This window comes from Theropithecus gelada, chromosome 7a (genome assembly GCF_003255815.1).
Source record: "Theropithecus gelada isolate Dixy chromosome 7a, Tgel_1.0, whole genome shotgun sequence".
NCBI lineage: Eukaryota > Metazoa > Chordata > Mammalia > Primates > Cercopithecidae > Theropithecus > Theropithecus gelada.
Genome location: NC_037674.1, coordinates 42,491,568 through 42,511,192, shown reverse-complemented (window position 1 = coordinate 42,511,192; position 19,625 = coordinate 42,491,568). Strand labels below are relative to the sequence as shown.

At 49.1% G+C, this 19,625-nt stretch overlaps 1 long non-coding RNA gene across 1 annotated transcript in view; it reads left to right on the top strand.

The window, feature by feature from the left end:
* LOC112627935 overlaps positions 1–16,417 on the top strand; it is a 25,012-nt gene extending 8,595 nt beyond the window's left edge. The window contains exons 2-3 of the long non-coding RNA XR_003120249.1: positions 5,713–5,963; positions 16,128–16,417. This is a non-coding gene — a long non-coding RNA (uncharacterized LOC112627935). The remainder of the gene's footprint in view (positions 1–5,712; positions 5,964–16,127) is intronic.
* Positions 16,418–19,625: the final 3,208 nt, after the last annotated feature.

The window sequence follows — 19,625 nt, the reverse complement described above, 5'->3', positions numbered from 1 at the left end:
CAAAAAAAAAAAAAAAAAAAAAAAAAAAAAAGAATAAGTCGCAGGGAGAAGTCTGGCAGATGCCACCCTCATCGAGTGATCAGAATGGACATCGACAGGAATGGAACAGATGCAAACCCTGCCCCGCCTATGGGCTGCAGCAAGGAGACAGCGTCACAGAACCGCCCTGCGGAATTCCCGCCAGAGATGCAGGACCCGAATCTAGTCATGAGAAACATCAGACAACCCCAAACCGAGGGACATCCCATAATAGTGCGGTGGTGGGAACGCCAAGGAAATGCCAAGGAGCTGTTGTAAACGGAAGCCGACTGGGGACTTGACAACTACAAGAAGCATGATTCTGACCTGCATTCTTTGCTACAAAGAACATCATGGGGAAAATGGCAAAACAGTGCAGCGGCTGGAGATTACGTGGCAGTGATGCTTCACTGTTTATTTGCTGATTTTGATGGCTACAGCAAGGTTAGTTAGAAGATGACTTTGTTTACAGGAAACAGGCACTAAAGTATTTGGTGGCCAGGCGTGGTGGCTCACACCTGTAATCCCAGCACTTTGGGGTCAGGAGTTCGAGACCAAAACATCATCTCTACTAAAAATACAAAAATTAGCGGGGCGTGGTGGTGTGCACCTGTAATCCCAGCTACTGGGGAGGCTGAGGCAGGAGAATTACTGGAACCTAGGAGGCGGAGGTTGCAGTGAGCAGGGATCGTGCACTCCAGCCTAGGCGACAGAGCAAGACTCCATCAAGAAAAGGGAAGGGGAGGGGAGGGGAGGGGAGGGGAATTTGGTGAACCTGGGGAGTGATTTCAGCAAGTTACTCTTAATGGTTGGGGGATAGGGGGAGAATTACTTGTACTATACTTGCAACTTTTCTCCATGTATGACATTGTTTCAAAAAGAAAAATAATTAAAACTTAACAGGTAACAAAAAGTGAACGGGCCTTTGCTTTAGCTTTGGGAGAACGTGTCGAGACATGTTTCTTTGTTGGTGCGAGGGCGCCCTCTTGTGCTTATTAAGGCACAATGCCGCACTCTGCCCCAAGTGGGGTCTGACACTCGGTTCCTCCTCTACAGCTGTAGATGTCCTCAGAGTTCATCTCATCCAACCCCTTGTCTCTGGCCAGGATTTCTCCTCACCTGATCATAAAGATACCTGTGTCTTCAACCTCCAGAGTTCCAGAATCCCTTTCTGGCCCTGCCGCTGAGAACTGCCCTGGTAGGTTCTCTGGACATGAAGTAAGCTGTGAGCCAGGGTGACGAGGGGCTGGGCCAGCCACAAGGGCTGCAGAGGACGGAGCCCAGCGGGAGGGCTCCTAACCTCTGCCCAGCCTTGGGCACATCACCTCCCTGCTCGTAACTTCAGTTTCTTCATTTCTACATTGGAAACCATGAAACTTGCCCAGACTTTCATGGGAGCTAATGAGAGAAAAAAAAATGGGTCCCAGTTTCCAGTTAATGGGTGACCACATGTCCAAGCCGCCTGGGGAGAGCCTGATTTACATCTGCTGCCTGGCGTAATTACTACTGACCCCTCGTTCTCGCTCACAAGTGTCTCTGTTTGGAAAATACATCATCTGGTCACCCTACCAAGTATAGATGATATCCCGGGTGAATGATAAATCACACAGTCACCCTGCCACCTGTGGACTCACTTCCTAATGGATTTTTCAATGGTTTATTCCCACCCATTCCGCTCTGGACATGACCCTTGTCAGAGCAATGAATGCAAACTCATGTGAGTGCCGCCATTGACAAATCACAGAGTGAGTCCCGTCTGCGAGGGGAGTTATATCCACCTTTGGGGGCTGGGCATTTGGTGGCCAGCTAGCAGAGCAGCAGCTCTTTCTCTGGAATTCCAGCATCCTGGGCAGGCAGCTGGGCCCCAGGGCCTGAGTGTGTAGGTTACAAAGTGAATTGTTGAAAAGGATATTTAAGATCATAGTTTAGTTTTGTGATGGAGGAAAATGAAGCAGCATCTCAGTCCCTGTTTCTGGAAAGGGGAATCCAAGCCTTTGAGTGTTAGGGTGGGGCAGAGGTGAGTGAGGGGTGAGCAAGGGTGACAGTGTTTGTGTGTTTTGGGGGCTGCCACCAGATTTGGTCATCCTGGGATGGATCTGGTTTTCCTGGGGTGGGGGCAGGCCTGGGAGGATAGGGTGCATTTAGGATCAGGGAGAGGGTGACAAGGTACCTGGAAGAAGATGGTAGCTCTGGATATTCTGCTGAGAGAGGAGATGAGGAGGCTGTGAGTTCCTAAGATGGGGTCCTGTGCCTGCTCCCCAGTGCAGGCAGGGCCTTGTTGGGCTGGCGGTGGGGGTCAGGGGACTGGACAGGGGTCTTTGGTGGCTCTGTGCACAGCCAGCAGAGTGGAACATCTCAGTAGCTGGTTCCATGAAGCAGGGGCCAGAGGACAAAGAACAGGTCCTGCAGCAGACATTTGCAGGGGAAGGGGCAGCATCAACGTCAATGTCACAGCCTGGGCTGTGGGCCCGGCCCTACCCCATGTCCTGGGACACCAAGTCCATGCACAGCTTCTTGTAGGATTGAAAAAGGGGTGGAGATATAGGGTGCTGCAGAAATGCTCTAGAAATTGGCCCTTGTGGGCCAGGGGTGGTGGCTCACACCTGTAATCCTAGCACTTTGGGAGGCTGAGGCAGGCAGATCACTTGAGGTCAGGAGTTCGAGATCAGCCTGGCCAATACGGTGAAACCCTGTCTCCGTTGAAAATACAAAAATTAGCTGGGTGTGGTGGTAGGTGCCTGTAATCCCAGATACTCAGGAGGCTGAGGCAGGAGAATCGCTTGAACCTGGGAGGCGGAGGTTGCAGTGATCCAAGATCATGCCACCGCACTCCAGCCTGGGTGACAGAGAGAGACCCGTCTCCAAAAAAAAAAAAAAAAAAAAAAGAAGAAGAAGAAGAAGAAGAAGAAAGAAATTGGCCCTTGTAAAGGGGATATGGAAGGCATGGGGATACAGATGAGCCAGATTTAGAAAACTGAAGGACTGGGACGTTTCTTAGACCCAAGTGTGAAGAAGGTTTCAGACCAGCTGCAGGAACTCAGTGAGTTCCTCTGAGAGTGACCAGGCTCTCCGGGAGCTGGGCTAGGGGTGCAGCAGAGACTTGGAGTTCCAGTTTCATTTTTTTTCATTATTATTTTTTAAATGTACATTCATGTGCAAAGGGCATATGTTCTAGAAAACAGGTAATATGAGTGTTTCTATGACAGGAGGTCATTGCGAAGTGTGCCACTGAGTGGGGCGCCTTCCATGGCCAGGTGCTTTAGGACATGATCTCAAACCCTCACATCCACTCTGTAGACAGAGACGATTACCCTCATTTTTCAGATGGGGAAACTGAGGCTCCATGGGGAGCCATGACCCCGCTGAGCTCTTACAGGCAGGTAAGCGATGGGGCTGGGATTTGTCTGTCTGTGTTGTGGCCACTATGCCCTAAAACCTGCCTGCACCGTCGTAGGGTGCTCATTCCCTGGGCCTCTTTGGGTTTCAGGCCCTGGCCTTTGGAGCTGTGGAGGGAGAGCTCGTGAGGAGGCCTGGAAGACCGTGACCCTGTAGAGGCACCTGGTGGTGGCCTGGGGGTCGCTGATGGGCGGCAGGGTCAGCAGTCAGAAATAGGAGCTCTTTGGGGGCTAGGCAGGGACAAGCCAGGGCCCCGGGACACCTCTGTGCCTGTCCCTGGCCTGGCCCCAAGCCCTGCACTTCACTTCCACCTTGCAAATCTTGCCAACTTGAACCCTACAGAGAAGGGGGTTCTGGGAAAAGCAGTTCTGAACCTCAGGGGACAGCAAAGGCGCCAAGTGACACCCTGGCCCAGTGCAGTGCCCCTAGGGCCTGGCCTTGCCGCTCCGGGTGCCGAGTCCTCCTTTGTAAGAGAAGATCCTTCGCCAGTCCTGGCCTCCTTGGGAGACTCCACAAATGCGTGTGTTCAGGGAGCCTGGCAGCTGCTTTGTGCTCAACGCACGTCACTGAGTCCAAATAGAAGGTCTTATGTTAAAACATAACTTACAGAGAACGCGTGGTGACGCTGTGGGCTGGGAGAGCTTCGTATCAAGGTAGCAGCTGCATCTTCAGGCTCCTCAGTGTCCTGAGGGAACCGTCAGGCCTCTCAGGGCAGCTGGGGGATCTGGGGGATGCTGCAGTTGGGAAGATGGCTTGGCAGCGGCCCCTGCCCCTGACACACACTGGACATGGACACAGACCAGGGCCCCCTGCCCAACCTGAGCCAGGTAGTGTGGCTCAGCACTGCGGCCTCGCCGGGGGCCCTGGGCTCCTACATTTTAAAGGGAAAGAAGATGGAGGGAGGGAGACAGGACAGGGAGGTGGGGAGCCGTTTCCATCCCTCTCTGGTTTCCTCTCCCCATCCTCCCCTCTCCTCTCTGACCAGCCTAAGGGGCCCTCAGTGCTGTACAGGTTACAGAGTCCCTCTTTTCTCCCTATGGCCCCTGCTCTGGCATTAAGATGTGGGGACGAGAGAGGGAGAGCAGGGCCCCTTTCCCTGCCCCGTGGAGCTGGCCCTGCTGGGGGTTCAGGCGCCTGCCTCTAGAGCAGGCTCTGGTAGCCTGGGCAGTTGCTTTCAGAGAGGGCTCTGTGCAATGGCCCCATGCTTTCTCTTCCTGCAGGGAAGCACCACCAGAAGGAAGCCTGGCCTGGGGATCCCGGAATGAAGGCAGACTCCATCACCCCTCTCTCACGCCAATCCCTACCTGCCCCCAAACACCCCCTCAACTTTCCCCACAGAATTAGCCAATTAGAAAAAGCTTCTCTTCCCAGCAGCTGTAGAGAGGCAGCCCCAAATGGGGTGGGCTGTGCTGGGACAAGGGACAAAGATGCTCGTCTGAGTCCAGCCCCTGATGAGGGCGGCTGTGAACCTTTGGGTGAGTTTCTTTCTCAGCTTTGGACCTGTGTTTCTGCCTGTGATGAGCAAGCTCACCCCTGCCTTCCCAGCCCATAGGCAGGATGTGTGGGAAGTGAGTTCAGCCCCCAGCACAGTGCCAGGTGCATGGTAGACACGCAATGAAGTACAATGTGGGATTTTTCCCCCCCGAGACAGAATCTTGCTCTGTCGCCCAGGCTGGAGTGCAGTGGCACAATCTCAGCTTACTGCAACCTCCACCTCCCGGGTTCAAGTGATTCTCCTCCCTCAGCCTCCTGAGTAGCTGGGATTACAGGCACACACCACCACTCCAGGCTATTTTTTGTATTTTCAGTAGAGATGGGGTTTCACCGTGCTGTCCAGGCTGCTCTTGAACTCTTGACCTCATGATCCACCCGCCTGGGCCTCCCAAAGTGCTGGGATTACAGGCTTGAGCCACCGTGCCTGGCCTTTTTTTTTTTTTTTTTTTTTTTAGACAGAGTATCACTCTGTTGCCCAGGCTGGAGTGCAGTGGCACGATTGTAACTCACTGCAGCCTCCAATCCCTGACTTCAAGCAATCCTCCCACCTCAGCCTCCCAAAGCTCTGGAATTACAGATGTGAGCCACTGTGCCCGGCCTACATGTATTGTTTTTCGTTTGCTTGTTTGTTTGGGATGTGGTCTCACTCTGTCACCCAGGCTGGAATGCAGTGATGCGATCTTGGCTCACTGCAGCCTTGACCTCCCAGGCTCAAGCGATCCTCCTACTTCAGCCTCACCAAGTAGCTGGGACTACAGGCTCATGCCACCATGCCTGGCTAATTTTTTGTTGTTGTTATTGTAGAGATGGAGTTTCGCCAGGTTGCCCATGCTGGTCTTGAACTCCTGGACTCAAGTGATCCACCTGCCCTGGCCTCCCAAAATGCTGGGATTACAGGCTATATATTGCTCAAGAAAGAAAAAGCACTAATGGCTGAGGTTAGAGAGAGCTTGCTGAGGAAGAGGGAACATAAATGGGAAATACCGGCCTGGTAAAGTGGTGTGGCCAAAGGACAGCATGGAGCAGAGCCAGGATAAACTGCTCTGGGTGAAGAGGTGAGTCTGGGAGCTTTGGAGCGGGTGTATGGAGAGTGAGCTATTGACCTGTTTCCAACACTAAGTCCCCTTTGAGTGGTCCCACCTCTGTGATGACATCTCCATCCCCTTAGCTCTGCAGGCCAGAAACCCAGGAGGCGGCTTTAGTACTTTTCCTCATCCCATATCCAATTCATCTGCAAGCCTTGCTGAGTTTGCTTCCTAAAAACCTCTTGCATGTGGTCATTACTCACGCCTTGGCAAATCATAAGAACAGGAGAGGAATGGGCATGAAGGCTGGGCAGCCAGAGGGGTGGACTCCCGTGGTCCCGAGCCCTTGCTGTATTTGTGCAACACACCCTGGTGTGTGGCCCGGGACGGAACAGAGCCCCACTTTGCTGTGCTGAGAATGCGGGCATCTGATCTAAGCTTGCCCCTTTGCTTCTTCCAAGCTGGAGGTGGATTGTAAGTGAGTGATGAGAAGAAATAAGGCAGTTCTGTGCTCATCCTCGCAGCAAGGCCCAAGGCCAGTGGTGGCCACCTCACCAGGTAATCCCTGCAGTGTGGATCCAGCTGGGGACAGAACGCCTGGCTTCCCTCACCCCTGTTCATTTCCTATGCTTGAGTCTCCCACCTTCGCATCAGCCCTGAGCACTGCTTAAGAGCCTTTCGATGTGTTCCCTGTTTAATACATGGTTGGTTTCTGTTAGTGTCTGGCTGCAAAATGAGCTGCAATCGAACCGAGGAGTTCAGAGACAAGGGATCAGGGATTGGATCAGGATTTGGGTGGAGGACTTCTGTAAGGAGGTGGGACTTGAACAGACGTTTAAAGGAAGGGAGAGGGCTTCCCAGGGGAAGGAAAATCTGCCCACAGTGAAAGAAAGCTCGAACAGTGAGCAGCAATGAGGTGAGGGAGCGTTTCTGGGAATAGAAGGGAACTTTGGCGGCGCCCTAATTTATAGCCCCTTCCTGGTAGGACCAGCCCCAACTCTAAGTACCTATCACTGTCATTTCACTAAAATGAAAACTGCCTCAAGATTCATTTATGCATATGGCTTTCATTAGGAGGTATGATTAACTCGCTTCATTTGTTCATTCATCAGATTTAATTGGGTGTCCGCTTAGTGGCAGGTGCTGTGTTGGTCACTGGGGACACTGAGATGAATACATATAATCCTTGACCAATCCACAAATTCAGTTCAGAGGGACAGACAGGTACCATTACAATGCAACGTGGCAAGGCTATGCTGGGGAATTACATAAGCTTTGGGGGTACAAAGGAGGCAGCAGGGACCTCTGCCTGAGATGAGTCAGAAAAGAACTTCAGAAAGTAGGTTTCAGTTCACACTAACATGTCAATGACTAATAAGGCATGAGATCTGTTCCTGAGACAGATGAGCAAGTTAATATCGGCCTCATTCACCTGGGGTCAGGATTGATAGACAGGTTTTGACAGCCAGGAGGGAAGCAGGATAGTGCTGTAGTGAGAAGCATAAGCCTTAACACCAGAATACCTGGATTCAAGCCTCAGATCTGCTATATATATGCCATCTGACCCAAGCCAATGACTTAGCCTCTCCGAGCTTGTTTCCTTAACTGGAGCATAGGAATAAAAAGAGGATTTACCTCAGAGAATGTGGGGGCAGATGAAATAAGATGATACAAACAGGGTACCCAGCACACAGTTAACACTCAGTACATGTCAAATAAAAAGTCAAGCTCACTCTGAAGAGGGGAGAGGGGAACTAAGAAGAACGAAAGGCCTCAAAAGTAAGGCTGAGAAAATAAAATGTGAATAATAGTAACCAATGAATATTGCATGTTGTCATTAATGCACGTACAGATATGCTTTTCTCTTCATTGAATCTTTCTCACAACTCTGTGAAGGAAGTCTCATTATCTTCATTTTCAATTCCATATGTTGCAACCGCTTCCTTTTATAGAGGAGAAAACTGAGGCTCAGAGGGGAAGCCATTTCCCCAAGGCCTCACACACAGCGTGAAGATGCAGTCTGGGTCTTCAGGCCACGCACCTGTGCTTTTGTTTGAGCCTCGTGATATGGCTGCCTGGGAGGGCTGGAGGGGACCCTGGCCTGAGCCGAGGCTGGGAGGCTGCGCTGGGCGCTGTACTGGGCGCTGCAGACTGATGAGGAGACAGAGCTGGCTGAAGTGGAGGCTCTGCACTGGGGAGCTCCCAGAAGGGTTCAGTAGCGATCCCTGAGGGAAGATAGACAAGTGGGCAGGGAGGCGAGGCAGATGCCTTACAAATGGAAATGCAGAAGCCAAACGTTGTAGCCTTTTTGGGGCAGAGGGCTGGCCCGCAGGGACTGGAGGCAGGGTCTGGTGGCAGAGCTCTGGGCTCCTGCACTGGGGGAATGTCCTCCCTGGGCCAGGCTTTTCCACATATCTCCTCTTGCCCAAGTAGACATTATAATTCCTCCTCTGCCATTCAGAACACGGAGGTTCGGAGAAGTGCAGTCACGGGCCCAAGGTCACAGAGAAAGAAAGCGGCAAACCATCACTCAAACCAGGGACTTCTGTCTCTGATGCTCTGTTCCTTCCAAAACATGATCCTAGCATCTAATGAGAATCGTTGACGACTGACTGGGAGCCACAGACAGTGCCGAGTCCTTTACCTGGATTACTTGTAAACTGTAATGGCCCTCCCTCGTTTTATGTAGTAGGAACCTCAGGCTCAGAGAGGTTATGTGAGATGCCTGAAGCCACGCAGCATTACAACCCAGATTTTTCTTGACTCAGAAGCCCATACTCCTTCCTCTATAGCTTGTTTCCTGAAGTGTGTCCCATGGGATGCCCATTGGCATCCTGGCAGTGGAGGTGTTGGTGAACAAATATTTTGGGAAACACTGGGTTAGACAGTGATCTTCATGTTAAGGTTTCTCAGAACCTGTAATAACCTATTTTGTGACTCTCTGACAGTGGAAATTTGTATACGCAAACTGATTTGGTCCTTAGAACTCTTTTATCATTAAACATTGCATTTGTTAGAAATGATTTTGTTGAGTTGCAAATAAAAGAGTCACCTCCCTCAGTAGTGGCTAGGAACCTGTACAGAAATAAGCAGTCCAGGGCTGATGTGGTGGCTCAGACATGGCACTGGGAACCCAGACTCCTTCCAGTTTCCTGCTCTGCCCTCCTTAACATGTAGCTTTCATCCTGATGGTTGCAAAATGGTCTCAGCCCTTTCAGGCACCACAGCTACATTCCAGGCAGGAAGAAGGAGAAGGCAAGGTGCAAAGGTGAGTTTGAACCTTTATATCCTGGAATCATCCTCCAGCTGACTTCTGCTTACATCTCATTAGCCAAAAGTATCACATGATCACTCTAGCTGCAAAGGAGCCTGGGAATGCGAGTATTTCTAAGGAGCACATTATCAGTTGGATGGAATCAGAAGTCTATGGGTAAGAAAGAAGGGGAAGATGGATACCACAAAACCCCTCCTGGGATTAGTGTTCTATGAACCTAATTTGGAAAATGTTGCTCTATACTCAAGCACCACCTCTTCCCCTTTATTTTTCTGCCCAAAGTCAACTCACTCTCCAAGGCCTACAGATGGTCCCTCCTCTGCCAAGACTCTCAGATTTCCTTCACCTCCTAATCCATACCCCTTCCTCCTTGGCGGTTTATGCACTCCTTATTGTGGGTTGTGCAAGAGTGAGGAACACAGATGTACATCTTCCCTATTTTGTTACCTATCTGCTGCTGGAGGGCAAGGACATATCTTAGTTGCATAGGTATCTACTGCGGGGCAAGTCCTGGCACAAAAGCCAATTAATTGTATGAATGGAGTGCAGAGGCAGAAAGTGGTTCAGAATGCCTTGCTTGGTTAATTGAAGGAAGCACCAATTTAGCCAGTATAAACAGAAAAGTAGACTCTTCAAGAAGGATCCAGAGGGCTTTGGGGAACACAGGGCCAGAATGTAGGCAGGGCTCAGGACAGGATGGGACAGTCTGAAAGGGCATTAGGATGCCAGGCAGCCTCTTTCCACATGGGTTATTTCATTCCTGTCTTAGAACCATAGGGCTGCTATAACAAAATACCATAAACTGGGGGGCTTATAAGCAACAGAGATCTATTCCTCATGGTTCTGGAGGCTGGGAAGTCCAAGACCAAGCTGCTGGCAGATTCAGTATCTGGTGATGGCCTGCTTTCTGGTTCAGAGATGGTGCCTTCTCACCGTGTCCTCACATGATGAAAGGGGCAAGGGTCTCTCTGGGGTCTCTTTTATAAGGGCACTAATCCAATTTATGAAGGCTCCACCCTCATGATCTAGCCACAGGCCCCACCTCCTAATACCATCACTTTGCGGGTGAGGGTTTCAACACATGAATTTAGGGGACAGGCAAATATTCAGACCAAAGCAGTTTTGCACTGTCTACAGCCCACTTTTCTCTGCATCTCTGTCTAGGAGGCAGGAAGAAGATGGTGGTCCCTCGGTTCCCAGTGTAAATCAGCTGCAGACCCAACTGACCCACTTGGTCCAATTCCTAAGCCTGGGGAAAGACTCTGAGTAGCCCAGCTTGGATTGGGTATCACCACCTGTGTCTTCCCAGTGTGGGTCAATCAACTGAGTCCACCAGAGTGGGGTGGGGAGGAGATAGTAGGGCTTATGAAGTGCAGTGGGTGAGGGACAGTTAAAGCAGATACCCCAAGATGTGACTACCTCAACTTCGGATATTGTCATATAGCAGGGGTCAGCAGATGATGATCCATGGGCTAAATCCGGCCTGCCACCATTTTGGTAAATAAGGCTTTATTGGAGCACAGCTATGCCCATTCATTTATATATTGTCCATGGCTGCTTTCACACTGCAACAGTGGAGTTGAAGAGTTGTGACAAAGACCATGTAGCCTGCAAAGCCAGATATTTTTTTATCTGGCCCTTCATAGAGCCTGTGTGCCAATGCCTGTATTACAGGGAAGAAGAATATCTATCTAGGAGACAGGGGGCAAGGATCTTACGTTCAGATCTGTATCTCCAAAGGCCACGGCAGGGGAAGCTGGATGGATGGATGGACGGACAGACAGATGGACAGATGGATGGATGGATGGATGGATGAATTAGAAAGACAGAAGCTGGAGTCGCTGTGAGTTCTCAGACCACTTCCCTGGATTTTGAGCAGCGCAGAGGGATGGCTGGGGAAGGGTGTTTTTTCCTCCTCGTTCGCTCAGCCCCACATCTGCTCTTAATTGAGGCGTAGTGGTACAAGCCTGATTGGGAATAGCAGGGGCTGGGATGTGGTGAACATTAGGGAATAGTCACTTGGCGGGCTCCGGAGCTGCCAAAAACGAAAGTGTGCCGCTCGGCCAGATGTTCGCTCATTACCATCCGCTCTTCCTCAGAAACGTTTTAAGGGAACATTTGTTTGTTGAGGAAACACAGCTGTTCCCAGGGAAATGGGCTTCCCTCCTTTGGGCAGAGAAGCGGGGGAGGGGACTGTCGGGAGAGGGACACTGGGGACGCCGTGGGTGGGTGGCAGCGAAAGTCTCTCTGTCCGGCCAATGGCAGGGGTCTGTGTGGACCGCCCTTCCTGACGGACATCCATCCATCCTTTACAGACTGTCAAGTCCTGGGGCTCGCATTGCAGCCTGACTTTCTCCACACTCGTGCGAAGGAGGGACTGCTAGCTGGGTTTCCCAGAGAAGGAAGCAGAGGCTGAAAGGTGAAGTGACTTGACCAAGGCCACAGGCTCATCAGTGGCTGAGCCCAGTCCTGCAGCTGGACTCTGGTCACTAAGACTCTGTCCCATGCAGTGGCCCCTCATGCTCTGGCTTAGAATGGGGTGTGTCTCCTTTGGGTCTTGGCCTTAGAATCTCCACTTTCCAGCCTGCTTGCTCTTCTGTCTCTGCATTTGGCTTTTAATTTCCTGTATCTCTTTGTCTCTTCCTTCCCAACCCTGGGCTTCTGTGTTTTCCACTTGATTCTGCCTGCCTTCCACTCTACCCTTCTCAGGGGACCGTGTCAGCATCTGTGGGTGTGCAGCTCCGGCTAAGCAGGGCTCTTCCTCCATCTCCGTCTCCCTGCTTCTCTGACTCACCCCCCGTGTCCCTCTCCACTTCTGTCTTTCTTTGTGCCCAACCAGTGCCTGAAACACCATCTTGGTGTCTGGGGCAGGATCTGTATGATTTTGCCTGCACTGGAGCAACTTACTTCTCTCTCTCACTGGCAAATATTTGTTTTTTATTTCCAGATTGTACTTTTCAAGTTGTGTGTCATGACTACTTGTGGATCATGAAATCAATCATAAATGCTAGGTTGTGACCAGTAACTAAAAAGGAAAAAAAAATAGATAGAAAATATCCGAATGTCTTGTACATACTGTTTTGTGAATTATTTGTTTCAGTTCTATGTATGGACCTGGATTCCAATGTAAAATATTTGCACAATGAGATTTGGTTGAAAATGTTTGAAAACCATTGAGTAAAGGTGTGGCCACAAGTAGCAGAAAAGTCTGACCCAAAAGGCCCCCAAAGAAGGAATTAATTATCACCATTACAAGAAGTCCAGGGCCCAAAAGGCCCCAAAAGAAGGAATTAATTATCTCCACTACGAGAAGTCTGGGCGGTGGGGCTGGTGAATCAGGGGCTGGACAGCATCATCAGGGAGTCAAGTTCTTTCCTGTTTTGCCCTCGGCCCTCCTCAGTGAGCCAGCTTTCTGCCCTCATGGTCACAAGGTGGCTGCTGTGGCTCCATCCACCCTGACAGGTCCAGGAGAGAAGAAGGAACTGTCTCCTCCCCAACACCCCTTTGTAAAAACCAGGAAATCTTTCCTCTCACATTTCACTGGCCAGGACATATGCCCATCCCTTAACTCATCACTGGCAAAGGAGGCAGGTTTACCATGAATAGCTTTCACTAACCAGAACAGAGCCCTTCCCACAGTGGGTGGCTGTGCAGAGGAGAGTCTGCAACACAGGCCGGGGGCTTCTCTTGCCAAGGAGAAGATGGAGAAGCCTGTGGGCTGCACTGCCACCATCTGCCCCAGCCTCTCACGTCCCTTCTGCCTGGGTGCCTGCCTCAGTGTCCCTTTAGTCCTTCTTTTGGTCTGTCTTGAGGGGAGGCCATGGCATGTGTGGGGTATCATTTAGGCTCTCTGTGTTCATTTCCTGTGGCTGCTGTAACAAATCGCCACAAACTGGGTGGCTTAAAGCACAGAAATTGATTCTCTCACGGTTCTGGAGGCCGGAAGCCCCAAATCAAGGCCGGCAGGGCTGGGATCCCTCTGAAGGCTCTAGGGGAGAAGCCTTCCTTCACTCCCCCAGCTTCTGGTGGCCCTGGGCATCTTGGCTTGTGGCAGCATCACTCCTGTCTCTGCCTCTGTCTTCCCATGGTGTGAGCATGTGAGCCTGTGTGTGTGTGCGAGTATGAGCATGTGTGAGCATGTGCATGAGTGTGCATGTGTGAGAGTGGGTGAGCCTGTGCATAAGTGTGTGTGTGAGCATGTGAGCCTGTGCATGTGTGTGAGCGTGAGTATGTGTGAGTGCATGCATGATCCTCAATTACATCTGAAAAGACCTTTTATTCCAAATAAACTCACATTCACATGTTCCTGGATGTGGGAATATATTTGAGGGGTCACCCTTCAACCAAGGCAGTAGGGCTGATGGGCTGTTAGAAAAACATCCCTGATCCCCCATGAGGGTTATAGGGCCCTATTGTTTCTATTCACTGTGAACCTCTTAGACCACACTTGGTAGCTTCTGCTGATGAGGTGACTCACGGTGGACCCCTCCATCATTTACACTAATGAGATAATTCAATAAAGGATTGGCTATGTCAGGAAAAGCAGTCATGGCATTAGAGAGCTGGGGCTTTGAGTCATAGCATATCAGCCTGACCTCTGGGGAGGGGAGGTGTGCTGGAGATTGAATTCCATCATATGGGCGGTGATTCCATCAATTAAGGCTATGTGAAACTCCAGTAAAAACTCTGGACACTGAAGCTTGGGTGAGCTGCCCTGGTCAGCAGTCTTCTGAGTTGGTCACATTCAAAGCTGAGAGGGTGATGTGTCCCTGAGTGTGTGGTGGGTGCTTTGCATTTGAAATCCACCCATACCTTGCGTACATGTCTCTCTCTCTGGTTGGCTCTGATTTGTAACCTTCTGCTATAATAACACTATAATGGCCAAAAAGACAAATGCTGTAGGATTCCACTTATACGAGGCACCGAGAGGGTCAAATTTATAGACACTGAAACTGCTTGTTCCAGGGTGGTTGCCAGGAGCTGGAAGGAGGGATGAGGAGGAATGGTTGTTTGATGGGTACAGAGTTTCGGTTTTGGAAGGTGACAAGCCTTCCGAAGATTGGTTGCACAACAATGCAAGTGTGCTTGGCACTGCTGAACTGGACACCTAAAAATGGCTAAGATGGTAAATTTTGTGCTGTGTGTATGTTACTACAATTTAAAAAATTATAATCTTAAATATAGTGCCTTTCTGAGTCCTGTGAGTCTTTCTAGCTAATGATCAAACCTGAGGGTAATCATGGGAACTCCTAAATTTGTAGCCAACTGGTTAGAGCGTGGGTGGCCTGCGGAACCTGTGAGCTTGCAGCTGATGTCTGGAGTGAGGACAGTCTGCAGAGGACTGTGCCCATTACCTGTGAAGTGTGGCCGTGCTCCACGTAGATAAGAAAAGGGGAGGAAGAAAGTGAGAGCTGACTTTGGCACCAAGTGGCCTTTGGAATCCCACCCAGCCCTGAGTTTCTGTCATTCCTTTACAAAGACCCCCCAGCTCCGGAGCCCTGCCCCCTGCCCACCACCACCTATCTGTTCCACTTACCTGTGCTGGGCTCCTTCCCCTTGATTCCCTTTTTAGGATGTGTGTGTGTATGAATAAGTGTGTGAGTGTGTGTGTGTGAGTGAGCATGAGTGTGTGTGAGTGGGAGTGTGTGTGACCCTGTGTGTGTGTGTATGTGAGCATGTGTGTGACCATGTACATGAGTGTGCATGTGTGTGTGTGACCATGTGTATGAGTGTAAGTACATGTGTGTGAGCATGTGTGAGTGTGTGCATGAGTGTGCATGTGTGAGTTTGTGAACATGTGTGAGCATATGCGTGTGTGAGCATTGTGTGTGTGTGTGAATGTGTGAGTTTGTGTGTGTGAGCGTGTGTGAGCATATGCATGTGCATAAGCATGTGTGAGTGTGTGCATGAGTGTGCATGTGTGTGTGAGCATGTCAACATAGGCATGAGTTTGAAGCATGTGCATGAGTGTGATCGTGTGAGCATGTGCATGAGTGTGCATGTGGGAGAGTGTGTGTGAACCTGTGCATAAGTGTGAGTGTGACCACATGCGAGCATGTGCATGAGTGTGTGTGTGAGAGCATGTGAGCCTGTGCATGTGTGTGAGAACATATGTGAGCATGTGCTTGAGTCTGCATGTATGAGCGTGTGTGAGTGCATGTTTGAAGGTGTATGTGTGAGAGTGTGCATGAGTGTGCATGTGTGAGTGCATTCTCTTCCCATCAGGAAGACTGTGAGCTCCTCTAGGCCTAGAAATAGACTTTCTACCTTTCTGTTACTTGCACCACCAAAGTGTTTCCTGATGAACGGATCCAGACTTCTCTCTCTTCCCAGCCTGAAGGGCTGCCTCTTTGGTGGGCACTCACTGCCCTGCTTCTATGGTAAGAGTTTGTTTCTTTGAGTTTGTGCTGAATTGCTCTTTGGAGTCCTTGTAGACAACAGGAAGGAAGAGAGCTGTTCAGCTACAATCCAGCACAGTGACTAACAAAGCAAACAAAACGCTGCCTGGCTGCAACCCGAGCTGGCCACCCCCACCTGTGGTCCTGAGGCCAGGAGGAGGGATCAGACCCTCCTTCCCTAGGATGACCTCGCAGCCCCTGGGGATGCGAACTGTTTAATTAGAACACCTTCAGTCGGAAACGCTCCTCCGTTTATAGGGAAAACAGCAACAGGCTTTTAAGGACATGCCATAAGTTTTACAGTTATTGGATTTTTCAACTTGTTTACAAAAGCAATATTGTTAAATGGCCAACGGCCAGGCCCAGTTGTTTTTCCTCCTGTGCCTTCTGACGACAGGAAAGCATATTATCTCCCCCCAGCCAGCTCCCGGGAGGTGTGTGCAACTGCATTCCATTTTGCTATCTGTTTAATTATCCATTCAGCCCGGCTTACACTAAAAGCTCTTTCTCGTTTGTTCACAGCCAGATTTGCTCTGGAATGCAGCAAAAAGCTCCTTCCCACTTTCTCAGCCCCTGCAGCAGCTCCTGCTTCACTCCGAGAAAATGCCAGTCCCCTAAGAACCTGTCCCTTTGCAACAGTGGATCCAAAAGCTGACCCAAGAGACCTTGAACTTAACACCTCTGTGTCATGGGCTCCTTCTTAATAATAGAAAGAAGATTGCTTTAGAAGGCTGGTTTGCAAACCAGTCTGCTGGGCACTAGAAGCCTTGGGAAGATTTGAAAAATAAATCTTATTGGCCTCACCATTTCACGTTCTGACATAGAGGGTGTGGGCTCTCTAATCTGATTGTGTTTTTTGTTTGTTTGTTTGTTTTTGTTTTTGTTTTTGTTTTTGAGACAGAGTCTTACTCTTTCGCCCAGGTTGGAGTGCAGTGGCGCAATCTAGGCTCACTGCAACCTCCACCTCTGGGTTCAAGTGATTCTCCTGCCTCAGCCTCCTGAGTAGCTGGAATTACAGGCGTGCGCCACCATGCCTAACTAATTTTTGTATTTTTAGTAGAGACGGGGTTTCACCATATGGGTTTAGCTGGTCATGAACTCCTGACCTCAAGTGATCCGTCCACCTCGGCCTCTCAGAGTGCTGGGTTACAGACATGAGTCACTGTGCCTGGCCTAATCTGAATTTTTGAAAGCTCTTGCAGGTAATTTTGATACCTAGCAACTGGAGCTGGAGTCCTTTGGCCTTGATCACCTCTGCCTGTCTTTGCCCCTGAAGTTCTGTGATGCTCTCTCCTGGTGGAGGGTGAGGGTGGGAGGCCAGGCCTCCTCCCACTCCTCTTACCAGCACTGGGTAGGAACTCCACACCTGCCCAGCTGGCTGGGCTTGAGTGAGCTCACACCTGGAAAAGTCATCTCAGGGAAATATCCAGGTGGACAGGGCTCAGAAATCATGCAGCTGTGAGTAACTGGGAAGCACGGATGAGCTGATGCGAGGGTTTTGTGAATGGTCTTCTCATTGAACATCTGTACTGGCTTAGCAGTGTCTGCGGGACCTGGGAAAATGTATCCCTGGCCCAGGTTTCACTGGGAAAGCACCTCCAGATGAAGGTGGACTTGACCACTGCTGCTGGCTTGGCTGAGGGCTGTGGAGAGGAGGGTGAGGGGCAGGGAGTCCAAGGTGGGAGCCCCTGCTCTTAGCAGCCCTGGTTTGTCCCCAGAGAAGTAGGCCACAGGGAGAGGGGCCAGGAGCTCCTGCATTCAAACTTCCTCACCCCTCCCCTCTGCAGTAGTTGGAGTAAGGACATTAACAACAGTAATAATCACACTAATGCTTAACCTCACTATTGCGTTCTACAGTCTATAATGCACTTGCACATCCATTATCTTGCTCCGTCCTTAAAATGTCTCTGGGATATTGGCAGCATAACTGTCAGATGGGGTCCCCTTTTGACAGCAAAGGCGACTGAGAGTCCAAGACAGGATTGAGTGATTTCATGAAGGTCACAGGGCTGCTAAGTGGTGGGGCTAGAATTTGCCCTCAGATCTTCTAATTCCAAGTCCACAGCCCCGTGAGTCTCTTTTATCACAATACACTTAGTCATGCATGGGGCTTTCACTCTTCTCAAAGTACGTCCATATACAGGACTCTACATGAATAACTGAGCTAAGCAGGGTTAGGTTTTGAGTCCTCAGTTGAAAACTTAGGAAACCAAAACTCTTTTAAATTCTTCTTTGAACTAGCTTTTAACACCTTACTGGTTCCTTCACTAATTAGTGAGTTATGACCACACAGTCATAACCCTTGCGAATCAGAAGCTATAAAAAGGAAGGCTGTAAAGCTGGGTATGGGGACAGAGAGCAGAAAGAACAGGATGTTGGGACTTAGTCTGTAGCTTTTACAAGCTATGACTCTGGGCAAGGTACTTAAACATTAAGGTTTGTTTGTTTGTTTGTTTGTCTTTTAAATGGAGTCTCGCTATGTTGTCCAGGTTGACCTCAAACTTCTGGGCTCAAGGAGTACTCTTGCCTCAGCTTCTTGAGTAGCTGGGAGTATAGGCATGAGCCACTGCACCTGGCTTAAATTTTAAGTTTTGGCATCTATGTTAAAGGATAATTGTGTCCCCACCCAAATATCTTGACTGTAGTTTCCATAATCCCCACATGTTGTGGGAGGGACCATGTGGAGATAATTGCATCATGGGGACAGTTTCTCCCATCCTCTTCTCATGATAATTAATTAGTTCTCATGCGATCTGATAGTTTTATAAGGAACTTTTCTCCCTTTTGCTCAGCACTTCTCCTTGCTGCTGCCATGTGAAGAAGGACGTGCTTGCTTCCCCTTCCACCATGATTGTAAGTTTCCTGAGGCCTCCCCAGCCATGCGGAACTGTGAGTCAATCAAACTTCTTTCCTTCATAAATTACCCAGTCTCAGGCGGTCCTTTATAGCAGCATGAGAATAGACTAATATGGTAAAGAAGTCACTTTAATACAAATATAAAGATGAATAAGTGTCAAAAAGATTTTATTTAACTCACTAATTAATGAAGGAACCAGTAAGGTGTTAAAAACTAGTCCAAAGGAGAATACAAAAGAGCACACATACACACATATAGGAAATTTGAAATGAATCCATAAATAGTTGCAAAATTGGCCAGTATCCTTAGGGCGATAATCCATTGCATTCCAACAAACAACATTTATTTGCTTCTTTATGGACAAGAACATTTTTATTATCATTAGTTTTCTACAATGTATAGAGTTGTAATATGGCTCAAAGACAAAAAGGTACAGATAACCCAGAAAAGTCTACTATTCAGGACATCCAGTAATCTTTCTTTTCTCCCTCTTTCTTTTCTTTTTCTTTCTCCTCTTTCTTTCTCTTTCTTTCTTTCTTTCTTTCTTTCTTTCTTTCTTTCTTTCTTTCTTTCTTTCTTTCTTTCTTTCTTTCTTTTTTCTTCCTTTCTTCCTTCCTCTTTCTTTCTTTTTTCTTCCTTTCTTCCTTCCTTCCTTCCTTTCTTTCTTCCTTCCTTTCTTTCTTTCTTTCTTTCTTTCTTTCTTTCTTTCTTTCTTTCCTTCTTTCTTTCTTTCTTTCCTTCTTCCTTTCTTTCTTTCTTTCTTTCTTTCTGTCTTTTCTTTCCTCTCTTTCTTTCTTCTCTCTCTGTCTCTTTCTTTCTTTCTTTCTTTTCTTCTTTCTCATTTCAAAAACCTTCATATCTTTTCCTACAATTTTACAATAGGGGCAATCTGAAGAGCCTGTGAGAGGGTTAAATGAGATAGTATATATTTGTTACCTGGCAAGAAGTCATGGGGCAGAGGGAAAGTTTCTTTCTGTCTTTTCTAATGTTTTGCTGACCTGTCTGACAGCAGACAAATAGGAGAAAAAGGCTTAACAATTTATTTACATGTATGTGAACATAGCAGTCCTGAAAATGTGAGATTCAAAGAAGACCCAGATGGTTGAGGCTTCAACACCCTCTTGATAGGGGAGAAAGAAATGGGGGGAATGTAGGTGATTGTG